Source organism: Panicum hallii, chromosome 2 (assembly GCF_002211085.1).
Source record: "Panicum hallii strain FIL2 chromosome 2, PHallii_v3.1, whole genome shotgun sequence".
NCBI lineage: Eukaryota > Viridiplantae > Streptophyta > Magnoliopsida > Poales > Poaceae > Panicum > Panicum hallii.
The window spans coordinates 7,795,748-7,811,656 of NC_038043.1; positions in this window are offsets into that span (position 1 = coordinate 7,795,748).

Sequence of the window (15,909 nt, forward strand, 5' to 3'; positions counted from 1 at the left end):
CTACAGTCTCTCCACGCTCTGTCGGAGCTGCGCCAGATCGACAATTCCTGATTCCGCGGCTTCTGAATGATACTGAATATGAAATTGCTCTTCCAGTTGTTTCCAGGTACGGATGGAGTCAGGACCCAGTGACGTGTACCATCCAAAGGCTGGTCCTGTAAGCGACTGCGAGAAGAACCTTACTCGCAACGGATCTGATACAGAAATCATACCCAGCTGAGCTAAATATCGGCTCACATGCTCGATGGAGCTGGATCCTTCTGCCCCACTGAATTTGGTGAACTCGGGGAGCCGATACTTGGGTGGTAATGGAATTAAATCATAATCTCCTGGATACGGCTTAGCATAGCCGATCGCTCTCCTCTTTGGTAATATGCCGAACTGATCCCTTAGGATAGCGCTGATTTGTTCCCCTGTCTGTGACCCAGGGGCCGAGCGCATACTGTCGTGACTCGGCCCGGTAGCATAAGTTGCTAGCCACGCTTGTTTGTCTGCATCAGCTCCAGAAACCCCTCCAATTGTCTTCTGTACAGGGTGTACCGGATTGCTACTGTCCGGTATATACGCACACACATAACCGTGTGGGATCTCCTTGGGTGGCTCGCTGAAAAACTGGTGATCCATGGGATCACCACCTTCTTTGTAAACTACGTAAGCTGGAGCACCATGGGATTCTGCAGCTGCAAGTGTATAGTGTAATGGTGGTCTGGTTTGGAATGACAATTCTCCTCTATGGCTCCCCAAGGTAGGTCCAGTCGGAGAATGTTGATGCTTCATAATCTCCTGGACCACACGTAGAGCCACACGTTCAAAAGCATTAACTAAACTTTTCGAGTGTCGGTGCAATGAATGAGCCACCGCATAATTCACTTCTTGACGCAGCGCCCTAGTACGATCTTCAGATGGAATAGATAAATCTACCCCATTAAGAGCACCTTCAGGTGAAAATCCCTTCCACCTGACACCATGGCTGCGAGTCCTTTCGAAAGAGCCGATGAGATCGGCTTCAAACCGAGTCTTGATTTCATCGTACTTCTGCTTATGTTCAGCAGAGAGTTCCTCGTAAGTGATCGGATCGTCCCTTGACATCCTGCTGACCACTACTGACCGAGCCGACGAAGATGGCGAAGTCGATGAAGATGATGCAAATGCCGATGACGAAGTCGATGAAGAAGGTCCCACTGGGCGTGCCAGAATGTGTTGTCGATCGAAACCCACCGGCGAACAACGACAGGAAACACGAGGAGCCGGGAGGCTTCCGGGACGGCTGGTGGGCCCCGGTCCCTCGGTCAACGGCCCAGCGATCTGGCGCACACCCTGGCTTGGAGTTGCTAGGCGTGCCACCTGATCCTGTACCTGATCAGGAAGGTGTGATTCGTGAAATTCCTGTAAGCACAGGCACTTGTAAAGATTAGTCCGAGCCGTGATCGGCTCATCACTCCTCCCCGGTATCGGCTGTAAAGAGCCGATTGCATCGGTACCGGATCGGATCTTCTGGACAGATAACATATGTATATAATAAAGAGAAAAAAGCTTGCTTTAAAGATATTAATCTAATCCAATCCACGACAACTAAGCCCTCATTACACAATCGGAACATCCTACACGTGATTGAGTCTAACGAATACGCAAAACATCAGAACAAACAACCTAAACAGAGACCCTAAAAGCAGCTAAAGAGCCGATTCCTAAGGAGACCTCTACCCAGGCTGAGATCCGATACTAACATACCGCCGGAACTTTCAACTCGTTTGCAAGGCCTAATCATGCACATATTGAGCTAAATCCCTAATAAATAGAAACTAGCCGTAACAGATCGGATCTATCAATATAAACAAAGCAAGACGCGGTCATTGCATCCATAAACGGTACAATGATCGCGGAGCACGCAAGAACAATGAACAGAGCAAGATCATGATACGAAAATAACATTACTCTATGCACGCTATGATAACTAATGCTACTCGCCATCTACAAGGCTTCAGAACGAGCAACACATAAAGTAACAAGCAAGAGCAATGCGCCCCCGGTCACGCAAAGCGTGATCAGGGGGCTACATGGCACTTACCCGATGAAAAACCCTGGAACAGGGGAGGCGATGCACCGTGAGTTGTTGATGAATGAATCTCTTTTTCTTGTTTATTCATGGTACATATTTATAGTCCGTAGACTTGCTCTCCTTAACTAACCCTAGCCAAACACGACACGAATCCTAACTGCCTAAGCCTGAGTTTACACGGCCTTACTGCCCTCAAACACCCGTACGGGATCCGATCTGTAATCCTGCCATACCCTTTTCCTAGGCCCATCTTGCTCCTTGGCCCACTTTTGGCCCGTCCAGAATATGGCGATAACAGCTTCTTGGGGCGCTTGGGTGGAGGAACGATTTCCACTTCTTCAATTTCATCCGAATTTGAGTCGGAAGCGGGATCATGCATGAATTTGGTCCGCCTCTCATGCACCATCTGGACATGTATAGGAAGTATAGTGCTTGATTAGAAGAAATGAAAGAATGAATGTTAACAAACACGGGAGTAGGCGGGAAAAAATAGAACAGACCCTTCCTGGCGGACTGTCCGCCAGGAGGGTTCGGTTTTGAACCTTCCCGCGAAATCACGCGATGTTAAGCACTAGTTTGTTGAGGCTCAAACTTTGTAGGCATGTTCTAGATGATAATGGAAGGCTAGAAATAAATTTTGAACAACTTGAGATGAATAGATTTGGAGATCAGGTTGAATCAAAGTGTTAGGCAAGAAATGAGCATGAACAAGTGAACTTTAAACCTAGCCATCCATTCTTCAAGATTTTCAAGAGATAGCATGCTCTACCTAGCAGGAATCCATAGCTAAAAGCATTCCTCAAGATATGCATCGAGTAGAGAGATCGATGGAAGATTGCAAATACCTTGTTCTTGCCCTATGTTGAATGAGAGAGAGATTCCAATGGATGAAAATCCAAAGGAGGGAGGTCCTTGCTACACGAAGAGGAGCTTCCCTTGCCATGGATGGGTGGAAGCCTTGGTTCCACGGACAATGGAGGTGGTGTCCGTGGGGAGGAGGAGAGAGTGAGTGAGAGGAAGGAGGTGTCCGTGGGGAAGAAGAAGGTGGTGAAGAGGGAATGAGGAGCCACACCCAAAGAAAATGACCTCTCAGCACCTTACCCCGGATAAGAGACAATGGGCCCACAAGAGAATCACGAGAGATACAAGAAATTGGTCAGCCTGGTTGACTGGACCCGAAGCCTCCTGGCGGACTGTCCGCCAGGCCTGGCGGACAGTCCGCCAGGAGCCCTCGGCCAGCAACATTCCTCTCTCACGTAACCTATCCAATTATTCGAATAACTTAGAGAGTATATTGGATGTATATGATGTAGGACATTTGGGATATAATACATGGTTTTTCAAGAGAACATCATATAAAAAGACCATGTTAACCAATTCGATCCAAACGATCAAGAGAATCCAACATTTTCACGAACAAGGCATACAATATTTTGAAAATCATTTTGTTTTTAAAAGGTTTACCATTAGACAAGCAGGTGTGCAACACCTCATTCCAAATTTCTAGAATCAATGATGTTTAGCATATTCCTTAATGCACAAAATCTTTTCTCATCTAAAGGTTTAGTGAAAATATCGGCAACTTGGTCGTTTGTTCTCACATGAGAGATCTCTATGTCTCCCTCAAGATTATGATCTCTCAAGAAATGATGCCGGATATCTATGTGTTTGGTTCTAGAATGCTCACATGGATTTTTAGCTATTTTAATGGCGCTCTCATTGTCACATAGGAGAGGAACACGGTTAAAAGTATAACCGTAATCTTTAGAGTTTGTCGCATCCACAAGAGTTGAGCACAACAATGTGCGGCTGCAACATACTCCGCTTCGGCCGTGGAAAGAGCTACGGAATTTTGTTTCTTGGATGCCCATGATACAAGGGACTTACCCAAAAATTGGCAAGTCCCAGATGTGCTTTTCCTATCAATTTTGCATCCGGCATAATCCGCATCGGAATGGCCAACTAGTTTGAAATTTGAACCTTTTGGATACCAAAGACCTAGGTGAGATGTATGAACTAAATATCTCATGATTCTTTTAACAGCTCTTAAATGGCATTCCTTAGGGTTTGATTGAAATCTTGCACATAAACAAACGCTAAGCATGATATCAGGCCTAGATGCACAAAGGTAAAGCAGTGAGCCAATCATGGATCGATATACCTTTTGATCCACGGATTTACCTCCAATGTCAAGATCAAAGTGTCCACTTGTTCCCATGGGGGTCTTGATTGGCTTTGCATGCTCCATGTTAAACTTCTTGAGTATGTCATGTGTGTACTTGGTTTGACATAGGAATGTCCCTTCCTTGAGTTGCTTGACTTGAAATCCTAGGAAGAAGTTCAACTCTCCCATCATAGACATCTCAAATCGCTTGATCATTGTTTGACTAAACTCATCACAACAAGCTTTGTTAGTAGAACCAAATATAATATCATCGACATAAATTTAGCAAACAAATAAATCATCACCGGCTCTTCTAGTGAATAAAGTGGAGTCGGCTTTTCCAATTTTAAAACCATTTTCAATGAGAAAATCCCTAAGTCATTCATACCATGCTCTAGGAGCTTACTTAAGCCCATAGAGCGCCTTATGGAGTTTGTAAACATGGTTAGGATATGCTTCTTCCTCAAACCCCGGTGGTTGCTCTACATATACCTCTTCCTTGATTGGGCCATTCAAAAATGCACTTTTGACATCCATTTAATAGAGCTTAAAGTTATGATGAGTAGCATGAGCAACAAGAATGCGAATTGACTCAAGCCTAGCTACGGGTGCAAAAGTTAGATCAAAATCCAAACCTTTGACTTGCGAATAACCTTTTGCCACAAGCCATGCTTTGTTTCTTGTCACCACACCATGTTCATCTTGTTTGTTGCGGAACACCCACTTGGTTCCAACAACATTTTGCTTGGGTCGCTCCACTAATGACCACACTTCATTTCTTTTGAAGTTGTTGAGTTCCTCTTGCATGGCCATTTACCCAATCTGCATCTTGTAGAGCATCTTCCATCTTAAGAGGTTCAAGAAAAGAAACAAAGGAGTAATGTTCACAAAAAGTAGCAACACGAGAACGAGTAGTTAGTCCCTTTGCAATGTCACCAAGAATGTTGTCCACGGGGTGATCCCGTTGAACACTTTGGTGCACCCTAGGATGTGGCACTTGATTCCTTGACTCCTCTTGTTCTTCATCCTTTTCTTCTTCATCTTGTTCAATACCTCCCCCTTGATCATTGCCATCTTCTTGATGATCGCTATCTTGAGTTGGAGGAGATGCCTTGTTTGAAGATTGTTGACCTTGATCATTGCTTGATTCTTGAGGACATACATCTCCAATTGACATGTTCCTTAAGGCTGCACTTGGAGCTTCTTCATCATCTAATTCATCAAGATCAACTTGCTCTCCTTGAGAGCCATTAGTCTCATCAAACACCACATCACATGAGATTTCAACACATCCGGAGATTTTGTTGAACACTCGATATGCACGTGAGTTTGAATCATAACCAAGTAAAAACCTTCCATAACTTTAGGAGCAAACTTAGAACTCTTAGCTTTCTTATTGAGAATATAACATTTGCTCCCAAAAACTCTAAAGTATGAAACATTAGGTTTGTTACTGGTGAGAAGCTCATAAGGAGTTTTCTTTAGTAGACGGTGAAGATATAGTCGGTTGATGGCATGACAAGCGGTGTTGACTGCTTCCGCCCAAAACCGGTCGGAAGTCTTGTACTCATCAAGCATTGTCCTTGCCATCTCAATGAGCGTGCGGTTCTTCCTCTCCGCCACCCCATTTTCTTGAGGTGCATAGGGAGCGGAGAACTCATGCTTGATTCCTTCTTCATCCAAGTAGTCATCTAATTGAGTGTTCTTGAACTCGCTCCCGTTGTCGCTTCTAATCTTCTTGATTCTTAAGTTGAACTCATTTTGAGCTCTCCTTAAGAATTTCTTGAGAACTCCTTGAGTTTCACTTTTATCATGCAAAAAGAGTACCCAAGTGAAACGTGTATAATTATCAACAATGACTAAGCCATATTTGTTACCGCCGATGCTTATGTAGGCAATAGGACCAAACAAGTCCATATGAAGTAGTTCCAATGGTCTACTTGTTGTCATGATGTTCTTGGCGGAATGGCTTGACCCAACTTGCTTTCCCGCTTGACATGCTCCACAAGGCCTATCTTTCTCAAACACAACGTTGGTTAGTCCAATGACATGATCACCTTTTAGGAGCTTGTGAAGATTTTTCATACCAACATGGGCTAGGCGGCGGTGCCATAACCAACCCATGTTGGACTTTGTGATTAAGCATGTATCAAGTTGAGCTTTATCTTTAGTGAAGTCCACTACATAAAGCTTTCCCTTTAATACACCCTTAAACGCAATTGAACCATCACTTCTCCTGGAGACGATCACACCATCATCTGTAAAAATACAATTATAGCCCATGTTACAAAGTTGTGATACGGATAATAAGTTGTAGTCCAAGGTTTCAACAAGAAAAACTTTTAAAATGAAGTGTTCGGAAGATATAGCAATGTTATCGACACCCAATACTCTTCCTTCGCTGTTATCGCCAAAGCAGATTAAGTCGGTTGGATCGTCGTTCTCTTCATAAGTTGAGAACATGTTTCTCTCTCCGGTCATGTGGTTAGTGCATCCACTGTCAATGATCCACTTCGATCCACCGGAGGCATAGCCCTGCAAAACAAATTTAGGCTTTGTTTTTAGGTACCCAAATTTGCTTGGGTCCTCTCACATTAGTCACAAGTGATTTGGGCACCCACACACAAGTGTTTGGACTCTTGCGGTGTGTCCCAATATATTTAGCAAAGACTCTACCAAACTTGTTCCTCGTAATTACATATGATGCATTAAACTCATGAAAGTGCATAATAGGAAGTTTTGATGCAGTAGAGAAAGTGGGACGGGAGGCCGGAAATCTGCCACCCGAAGGGTCCTGGCGGACTGTCCGCTGGGTCCTGGCGGACTGTCCGCCAGGCACTCTCGGGTGCCCAGTGCCGGAAGCAATTTTCCCACTTGTTGCTTCCCTCACAAACTTAGGGAATTCATGCCCATTGATCTTGACTCTTGCATTATGCTTTTCAAAATGTTGAAAACCAATACCATCCTTGATGTTGGGGCGTCTTGAGTTCAAGTATGCACCTCTTGCATATTTGAGTTTTTCTTCCTCAAGATCCTTCTTCTTTTGTTGTGCCTCACCTTCTAAGGATGTGATCTTTACTTTCAAGCTTTCAATCAACTTTACATTAGTAGCACAAGCATCAACATCAATATCCTTGCATCTAATGCATGATTGTGCTATGGAGAGACTAATTGATGGATCATGTTGAGATGTTGAGGCATTGGACAAGAGAGTGTCAAATTGCAATTCAAGGCTTTTGTTTAAGAAAATAAGTTCATCTTGAAGTGCAACATTTGCACTCTTGAGACTAGTGTTAGTCTCCTTGCTTTCCACAAGTTCCTTATCCAAGGCCTTATATTTTTCTTCTTGCTTAGTTATGAGCTCCTTGAGTTCAAGGTTTCTCTTCTTTTCAAGAATGAGCAAGTCCTCTTGTTTCTCAAGGAGATCATTCTTCTCATTTAACTCTTCCATTAGTTCATTAAACTTAGCAATGGCATTTTTATCTAGATTCTTGAGCATGGAAATCATATCAATATCATTATCATTTCCACTAGAGCTACTAGATGAACTTTCATCATCACTAGTGGTGTACTTAGGAGAAGAACATGGGATGGTTTTTACCTTTCTTTTATCTCCCCTTGCCATAAGACAAGTGTGAGTGATGTTTTTCCCATCCTTGAGGTTGGGGAAGAGAGAAGTCTTGTTAAAGGCAAGTGTGGCCACTTCTTCTTCATCCGAGTTGGAGCTCTCATCATCGGAGTCCCACTCCTTGCCAAGATGTGCTTCACCACTTTGTTTCTTCTTGAAGAACTTCTTGTCCTTGGTGAAGTACTTCTTCTCCTTGTTGTCCTTCCTCTTCTCTTCCTTGTCCTCTTTCTTCTCATATGGGCAATTTGCAATGAAGTGCCCACTCTTGCCACAATTATAGCAATTTCTTTTGGTCCTTCTTTTGGAGCTCTCATACCTCTTGTTGCCCTTGTAGTTGCGATTTCTCATCAATTTGCTGAAGTTCTTCATGAGAAGACCCATGTCATCATCATCAAGACTTGAACTATCGCTATCATTGTCACTTGATGAGGATTCTTGCACTAGTTTCTTGCTCTTCTCTTTCTTGTTTGCCTTGAGGGCAATGTCTTGCCCTTTTGAGATTGAGGTTCCCTTGGACAAACTCTTCACATACTTGGCTTCACTTTCCATCATCTCATGGTTGATAATCTTGCCAAGTACTTCTTCCGGTGTCATCTTCTTATAGTTGGGACTCTCCCTTATCAAGGTACACAAGGTTATGTTTCTTACCGAAAAAGCCCTTATCATCCTCTTGACCACTTCATGGTCGGTCCACTTCTTGCTTCCAAGACTCCTCACTTGATTGATCATCTTCTTGAGCCTTGTGTACATCTCTTGGGGGGGTTTCATCATCCAACATGGCAAACCTCCCAAGTTCTCCTTCAATCATCTCAATTCTTGCTTTTCGAATGGTCTTGGTGCCTTCATGTGCCACTTTGAGAGTATCCCATATCTCCTTTGCACTTTGCAATCCATCCACCTTATCAAATTCCTCTCTACTCAAGGATGAAAGGAGGATGGTTGCGGCTTGAGCATTGCGGTGGAACAATTGTTGCATAGTTGGTCCAAAGCTTTCATCATCACTATCCGGCTGCTCAATACCTACACAAACAATCTCCCAAAAACTAGGGTGAAGAGAAAACAAATGCCATCTCATGTTAGTCCTCCATTGAGAGTAGTTAGTTCCATCAAAGTGTGGGGGTTTTCCAAGAGAGATGGAAAGAAAATTGTTGTTGGAACTCATGTTATCATAGTTAAAAGGAGTGCGAGAGTAGTTAGAAGTAACCGATTTCTTCTTCTTTCTTCTCTTGATGTAGATGGACCCTTCATCACTACTTGATGTTGAGGATGAGGATGACTCAATCACTATCCTCTTGCTCTTGCTCTTGCTCTTACTCTTTTTCTTGTGATCTCCACTCTTCTTGGAGCAATCGGATACATCAAACTTGGCGTTGTCGTCTTCCTTGTGCATCTCATCTTCTTTGCCCTTGTTCTTCTCAAGACTCTTGTGTGAATCTTCTCCGGCCATGATCTCCTCGAGTTGTTAGACTCAAATTTGAGGAACCTGGCTCTGATACCACTTGAAAGTACGCCTAGAGGGGGGTGAATAGGCGATCGTCGCTTAAAACCTGCACACAAAAATCTTAGCCCGAGGCTGCCTGGCGGACTGTCCGCTGGGAGTGTCCGCTGGGCACTTCCAACGTCCGCTGGGAGGTCTCGGGAATGAAATGCAATCTTTCAAAGAATAAAACTTGTATACCAAAATCCACTTGAATAGAAAGACTCTAAAACAAGTGAGGAACACTAAATGTGGAAGCAATCTAGCTCAAAGTAAGGACACAAGTAGATCGGGTAAGAATACTAGACGAAGGTAGGAATAACAAAAACACTAGAATGAAGTAAGATAATCAAGCACAAGAGACACAAGATTTTCACCCGAGGTTCGAATCCACTCAAGGATTCTACGTCCCCGTTGAGGAGTCCACAAAGGACCGGGTTCCTCTCAACCCTTTCCTCTCTCAAGCAACCACAAAGGTCAAACTTGAGCTTTTCACTAGCAACAAGGGTAATACAAACTTCTCAATCCAACCACACCACGAGTTGGTTGTTCTTGAGCACCTCTAACCGTCTAGGAGCCAAGCTTCAAGAGTAATAGATGTGAAAGCGATGGAGAGAGCCAAGACATGCCCAAGAGAGGTGAATCTCTTGGGAAGAACTTGAATCTTGCTTGGATCTTGCTCAAACCCAACCCTAGACAAAAGATTTGGAGTGGGGAAGCTAGGGTTTCACTTTGGGGAGCTTTGGAGTGCTTAGAATGTGCTTGAGACTTAGTTTCACAGGTTAGGCAAGAGTTCCTGACGTTTGGGTGCGTGGGGGGTATAAATAGTGCCTCACAAAAACTAGCCGTTAGGCTGTTTTTAGTGACCTGGCGGACTGTTCGCCAGGCCTGGCGGACTGTCCGCTAGGAGCTCTCGGGTGTAGGCTGTTTTTAGAGCCCTGGCTGACTGTCCGCCAGGAGCTCTCGGATTTGGATAATATGCTACAAGGCTTACACTCCGGATTTGATTTATTGGTGATCTTCCACACACTTTCCACATCCCCCTTGATAGTACGGTATACCTAAACTCAAGAAAACATAAAACAAATAAATTTCTCCACTTGCAACTCTTTTCTTGATCCAGTACCGTTCTCCAATTTTGAATAGTCGTCAAGATTCACTCCTTTTCTTTTCTCCTTTTTGGTTTCTTTAACCCCTGCTCATTATACTCAATTGAAACATTAGATACTCATTTAGGTTGTTATTAATCACCAAAATAGGTCATTAGGCCTAGATGCACTTTCAGTTAGCCACTTCGAACTTGATGAACTCAGTACAATAGTTCTCCTGCGTGCCGAAGGTGACTGGGAGGACCACCATACTAAGCGGGTGTGCCGCGTTACCTGGGACGATGCCGTAAAAGGGAGACTTGCTGGGAACCAGCATGTCCTTGAAGTCCAGGCCCATTTTCATTAGAGTGCTGATGAAGATGAGATTGAGCCTGCTCCCGCCATCGATGAGGACCTTGGTAAGCTTGACCTCCGCCACCACAGGATCCAAGACCAAGGGGAACTTACCGGGCTCCGAAAAGCTCGTCCACTGGTCGTCGCGAGAGAACGAGATGGGGACCTCCGACCAACGGAGTGGTCGTGGTACCGCCGGCTCAATGGTCGTGGTACCGCCGGCTCCCGGAGAAGCAACTTCTGGTCCCGTCTGGAACCAAAATCCTCATCTCCCCCAAAGATGACATTGACGACCTTCGAGGTGTCTTGAAACTTCAGGTTGCGCCCGTGATCCTCTTGATCGTCATCCTCAGGTTCTTTGTCCGCAGGCTTCTTGTTCTTCTTGCCACCACCGGAGTTGCTGAACGTCCTCCGAAGGTGGTAGCAGTCTATGGCGGCATGATTGGCACCTGGGTGCCACGGGCACTTCTTCTGCAGGAGCTTCTCAAACTCCTCCTGCGTCGTCGACTTCTTGCCCCGCGAAGGTCGATCGATAGCCGCGATGACATCATCTGGCTTTCATTTCCGGGGTGGACCTGAAAAGTCCTGCTGGCCTTTATCGTTGCGGTTGTTGTTTGGGTGCCGCAGATTGCTATCTTGATGCCTCGGGAACCGCTCCCGCATCTTCTCCTCCTGTTCGGACCAATCGTGCATCATATCACGAAGGCCCGCAACAGTCTTCGGCCTATTCCGCCCGAAATCCTTGTATATACCTGGGTCAGTGATGCCTTTGTAGAAACAATCGATGATGTCGTCCTCCGAGATGTTCGCGATGGTGGCACGGACGTCGAAGAAGCGACGTGTGTAGGACCGCAGAAGCTTGTTATGTTCCTGCTTACACTGAGCAAGATCATGACGAGAACCTGCACGAGCAATTGCTCCCTGGAAGTTATCGATGAAGACCCTCTTGAGGCGCTCCCAGGAGTCGATCGAGTTGTTGCTGAGGCTCTGCAACCAAGTGAGCGGCGCAGGGTCCAAAGCCATCGGGAAGTAGACGACTTTGGTGATATTCGACCCCCCGGCGACCTCAATGGCCGTGGAATAACAACGGAGCCACTGCTGAGGGGCTTGCTTGCCGTCGTACTTGGTGATGCCGATCAGTTTGAAGCCCTCTGGGTACTTGTAGCTGCTGAAACATGCAGAAAAACCAGGGAATCGGTCGCTACAGTCAGTACCTTCAGTTTCGATTTCTTCACGGACCTTGCGCCTGGAGGAAATTACGGTCCGCGTGTCGCGGCCTTCATTGATGTGCTGACGTAGGTCCTCTGGAGGAAGTCGATGATTGGCCTGCCGCGGATGACCCCCTTGTGGTGGCTGCTGCCTCCCGCCAGGGGCCTGGCTTCCGCGAGCGTTGTCGTTGCTGAGCTGATGTCGAGGATGGCCGCCAGCTGTTCGGCTGTGAGCCTGACTCTGACTCTCACCCACGCGCTCCTCCCTGATGGTGGACGCCGGGTTGTGCTGATCTAGCTGGATCCAAGCCCTCTGTGCATAAAGGAGTGCTTGGCGCACTTCCGGATCATGACTGCGCTCGAGGATGGCCGTCACCCTAGCGATGTTGGCCACTGGAGTCCTGAAACCTCGTTCACTTACAGTAGCAAACTCAGGGTCAAGCTCGCGATGCATAGATCGCCTACGCTCGTTGGCCCTCCTCCGCCAGATTGTGCGGGCCCTATTTCTGGCCCTCCATGCCTCACGATTGGCGTCGTTCTCGTCGCCGACGTTAGCCATGATCTCATATTCGGAGATCGCTTCAAAGTCGACGAGATAGGAAGATCCCCATCGTCCTCGCCTTCTTCCGCCATTAGCACCTGGCGGGAGGAAAGCTCATGAGAGCTTGCATTGACTGGTTCAGTTGATCCCTCCGCCGCGGTAGCCAATGGCCTGCCCTCTTGAAAGGGCAAGGGCTCGAGGTTGGCCACAAGTCGACCCTCTGCCTCAAGTAGATCGGAGAGGACCATGCCCTTCCAATGCACGATGCGCCCCTCTGGCAAGGAGGTGATCACCAGATCACCGGTACCAGAACAACCTGAAGCCCCCCGACACGCGGTGACTTCAGGCTTTCCGTCCTGGAGCAGAAAGTCCAGGTCCTCTTCTAACATGGAGAGGGACCCAGAGATGTTGGCCTCCTGGAGATCAGTGGCCGGTTTGCATGAGCCGGTTTGGGATCGGCTATGCAAATCCCTAGATTGGAACAAGTCCAACCCAGGGGAAGTTACCGCAACACTAGAAGAAGTTGAGCCTGAAGCAGACTCCATCTCAACCTGTGTTGCGGAAGCATGGAGCGGCAAGCTGTCGAGCCCGTCAACGAACTTGTCGAGGTCGCTACGAGGATCCGCAGCGAAGGTCTTCGGCCTCATGTCGATGAGGAATCGCTGAAAATCACCAACACCATCTATGATGCAGACCCACGAGCCAAAAACGAATGTCGTGCCCTGAGAGGGAACTGACCTGGAGAATTTGAAAGTCGCCATCAAGCTCGCCGATGGATCTTCGAAGCGTTCCCCTACCTGGCGCGCTAGCTGTCGGCGTTTAACCGGCTGCCCACCGAGGGATATACCCAAGGTGGTAAGTTTTGGGTGAGGAGACGCCGAGATTAGGAACTCGAAGGTGCAAGGAACACAAAGCTTAGACAGGTTCGGGCCGCAAAGCGCGTAACACCCTACGTCCTGTATGGTGGTTTGTATTGCCTTTGATGTTGAATGACCTAGAGATCATGTTTTGAGAGGGGTCCCTGTCCTCCCTTATATATCCGAGAGGCCAGGGTTACAAAGATACTAACCAACACCAGCTGAGGAATCGTACCAGAACATATCTCGAGTAGATTCCCTCTGTATCAGTTAGCTCTATCTCCTATTTAAACGAGATAAATAAGAGATAAACGAGGTAAATAAGAAATAAGACGGACTTAATCTCTTAAACCCCCTTAAACTACGTCACGTATCCAGTCCCGTGGCCCCGGGTCTGACACTATCCACAACCACAAAAACACTATCCCTCCCCTTCTTTGTTCTAGGCAGTCCTAAAACAAAGTCCATTGAAATATCCTCCCATAGTGCATTAGGAACAGGTAGAGGCATGTACAAACCATGAGGATTAAGGCGTGACTTAGCTTTTTGGCATGTTGTGCAGCGAGCAACAAATCTCTCCACGTCCCTCCGCATCTTGGACCAAAAGAAATGATCAGCAAGGATGTCTTCTGTCTTCTTCACACCAAAGTGTCCCATCAGCCCTCCTCCATGTGCTTCCTGCAGTAATAACAAACGCACGGAGCAAGCTGGAATGCATAGCTTGTTAGCTCTAAAAACAAACCCATCAGTTAGGATAAATTTGTTCCAAGTTTTCCCCTCCTTACAGTTCAGAAACACATTCTTAAAATCATCATCATGAGCATATTGTGCTTTAATCGTTTCCAAGCCAAAAATTTTGCAATCAAGTTGGGACGCCTAGACAAAGCATCAGCAATGACATTCTCCTTCCCTTTGTTGTGTTTGATGACATAAGGGAAAGATTCAATGAATTCAACCCATTTAGCATGCCTACGATTCAGTTTGGCTTGACTTCGAATGTGTTTTAAGGACTCATGATCAGAATGTATAACAAACTCTTTGGGCCACAAATAGTGCTGCCAAGTTTCCAAAGTTTGAACTAAAGCAAGCAATTCCTTATCGTAAGTAGAATAGTTCAAGCTAGGTCCACTCAATTTCTCACTGAAATATGCTACAGGCTTACCATCTTGCAGCAGCATGCCACCCAACCCAATTCCACTAGCATCACATTCAAGTTCAAATGTTTTATTGAAATCTAGAAGTTGGAGCAAGGGTGCATGAGTTAACTTATCTTTGAGCACACTGAAAGCATCCTATTGAGCTGCAGCCCAAGTGAAGGTTGTACCCTTCTTAGTGAGTTCATGCAACGGGGCTGCAATGGTGCTAAAGTCCTTCACAAAGCGACGATAAACTCCAGCAAGTCCTAGAAAGCTTCGCACTTGGGTGACCGTTGTGGGAACCGGCCAGCTGTGAATGGCTTCAACCTTGGCTTGATCGACTTGAATTCCCTGCGGTGTCACAACATAGCCAAGAAAAGAGACTCGATCTGTGCAAAAGGTGCACTTCTCAAGGTTACCAAACAAACATGCATCACAGAGAGCATCCAAAACAGCATGTAAATGATCAAGATGGTCTTCTAGTGATTTGCTATAGATCAGAATGTTATCAAAATATACCACAACAAATCTGCCAATGTGTGACAGTTCATGTGTTTGTAAACTAGGCATATAATTTGTTAGTGTGAAATATGTATTGTTTATATAAAGCTTATGTGAGTTTATGTGAAACTTTTGAAAATTTAAAAGTACAAGTTAAAAGGGTATTTTTGTAATTACAGAAAAACCTAGGGTTGTTTTTGCAAAATGTATTTGGGAAAAGAGTAATTTCAAAATAAGTGAAAAGTGGTTTTGTAAACATGTTTTTCTTATTTTATTCCTTGTAAAAAATATAGATTTATCCAAAAGTTGCATTGGAAATGCAAGTGTTGAATTGTGTAAAAATTTTGGGTAAAGTGGTAAAAACAAGGGTATTTATATAATTTTATAAAAGTATAAGTCCTTTTACGCAAATATTTGATTTACAAAAGTAATTTCCAAAGTTACTTAGGACTAAAGTGTAAAAAGTGCAAGTCATCATGACATGTCTATCTAACCATTATGACGAGTCTATCCCGTCATTATGACGTGTCATAAATGCTTGCATTTAGGTCCTAAATTTTATAAAATTTTACTCTTTAGGACAAAAGCAATTCAAATCCGACTTTTACTCAAAACTTCACGTGTAAAGATGTAAATTTTGAGTTTCTGAATTTGGGCCCTAAAGCAATGTTGTAGAGTTTGAAAAACTCTCCAACTTTCGTTTTGGGCATTTCTTCATTAGGGTTTTAGATTGACGGAAAATTTTGTTTTATAACCAGGCCCCTGCAGTTTTCTATTTTTGCGCATAGGTCCTTGGGGAAAACTGTTCCTCCTTCTCCTCCTCTGTTTCCTTATCCTGACACTTCCCTCCTGTTCTTATCTCCACCGGCGGCATCCTTGTTTTGGCCCTATGCTTA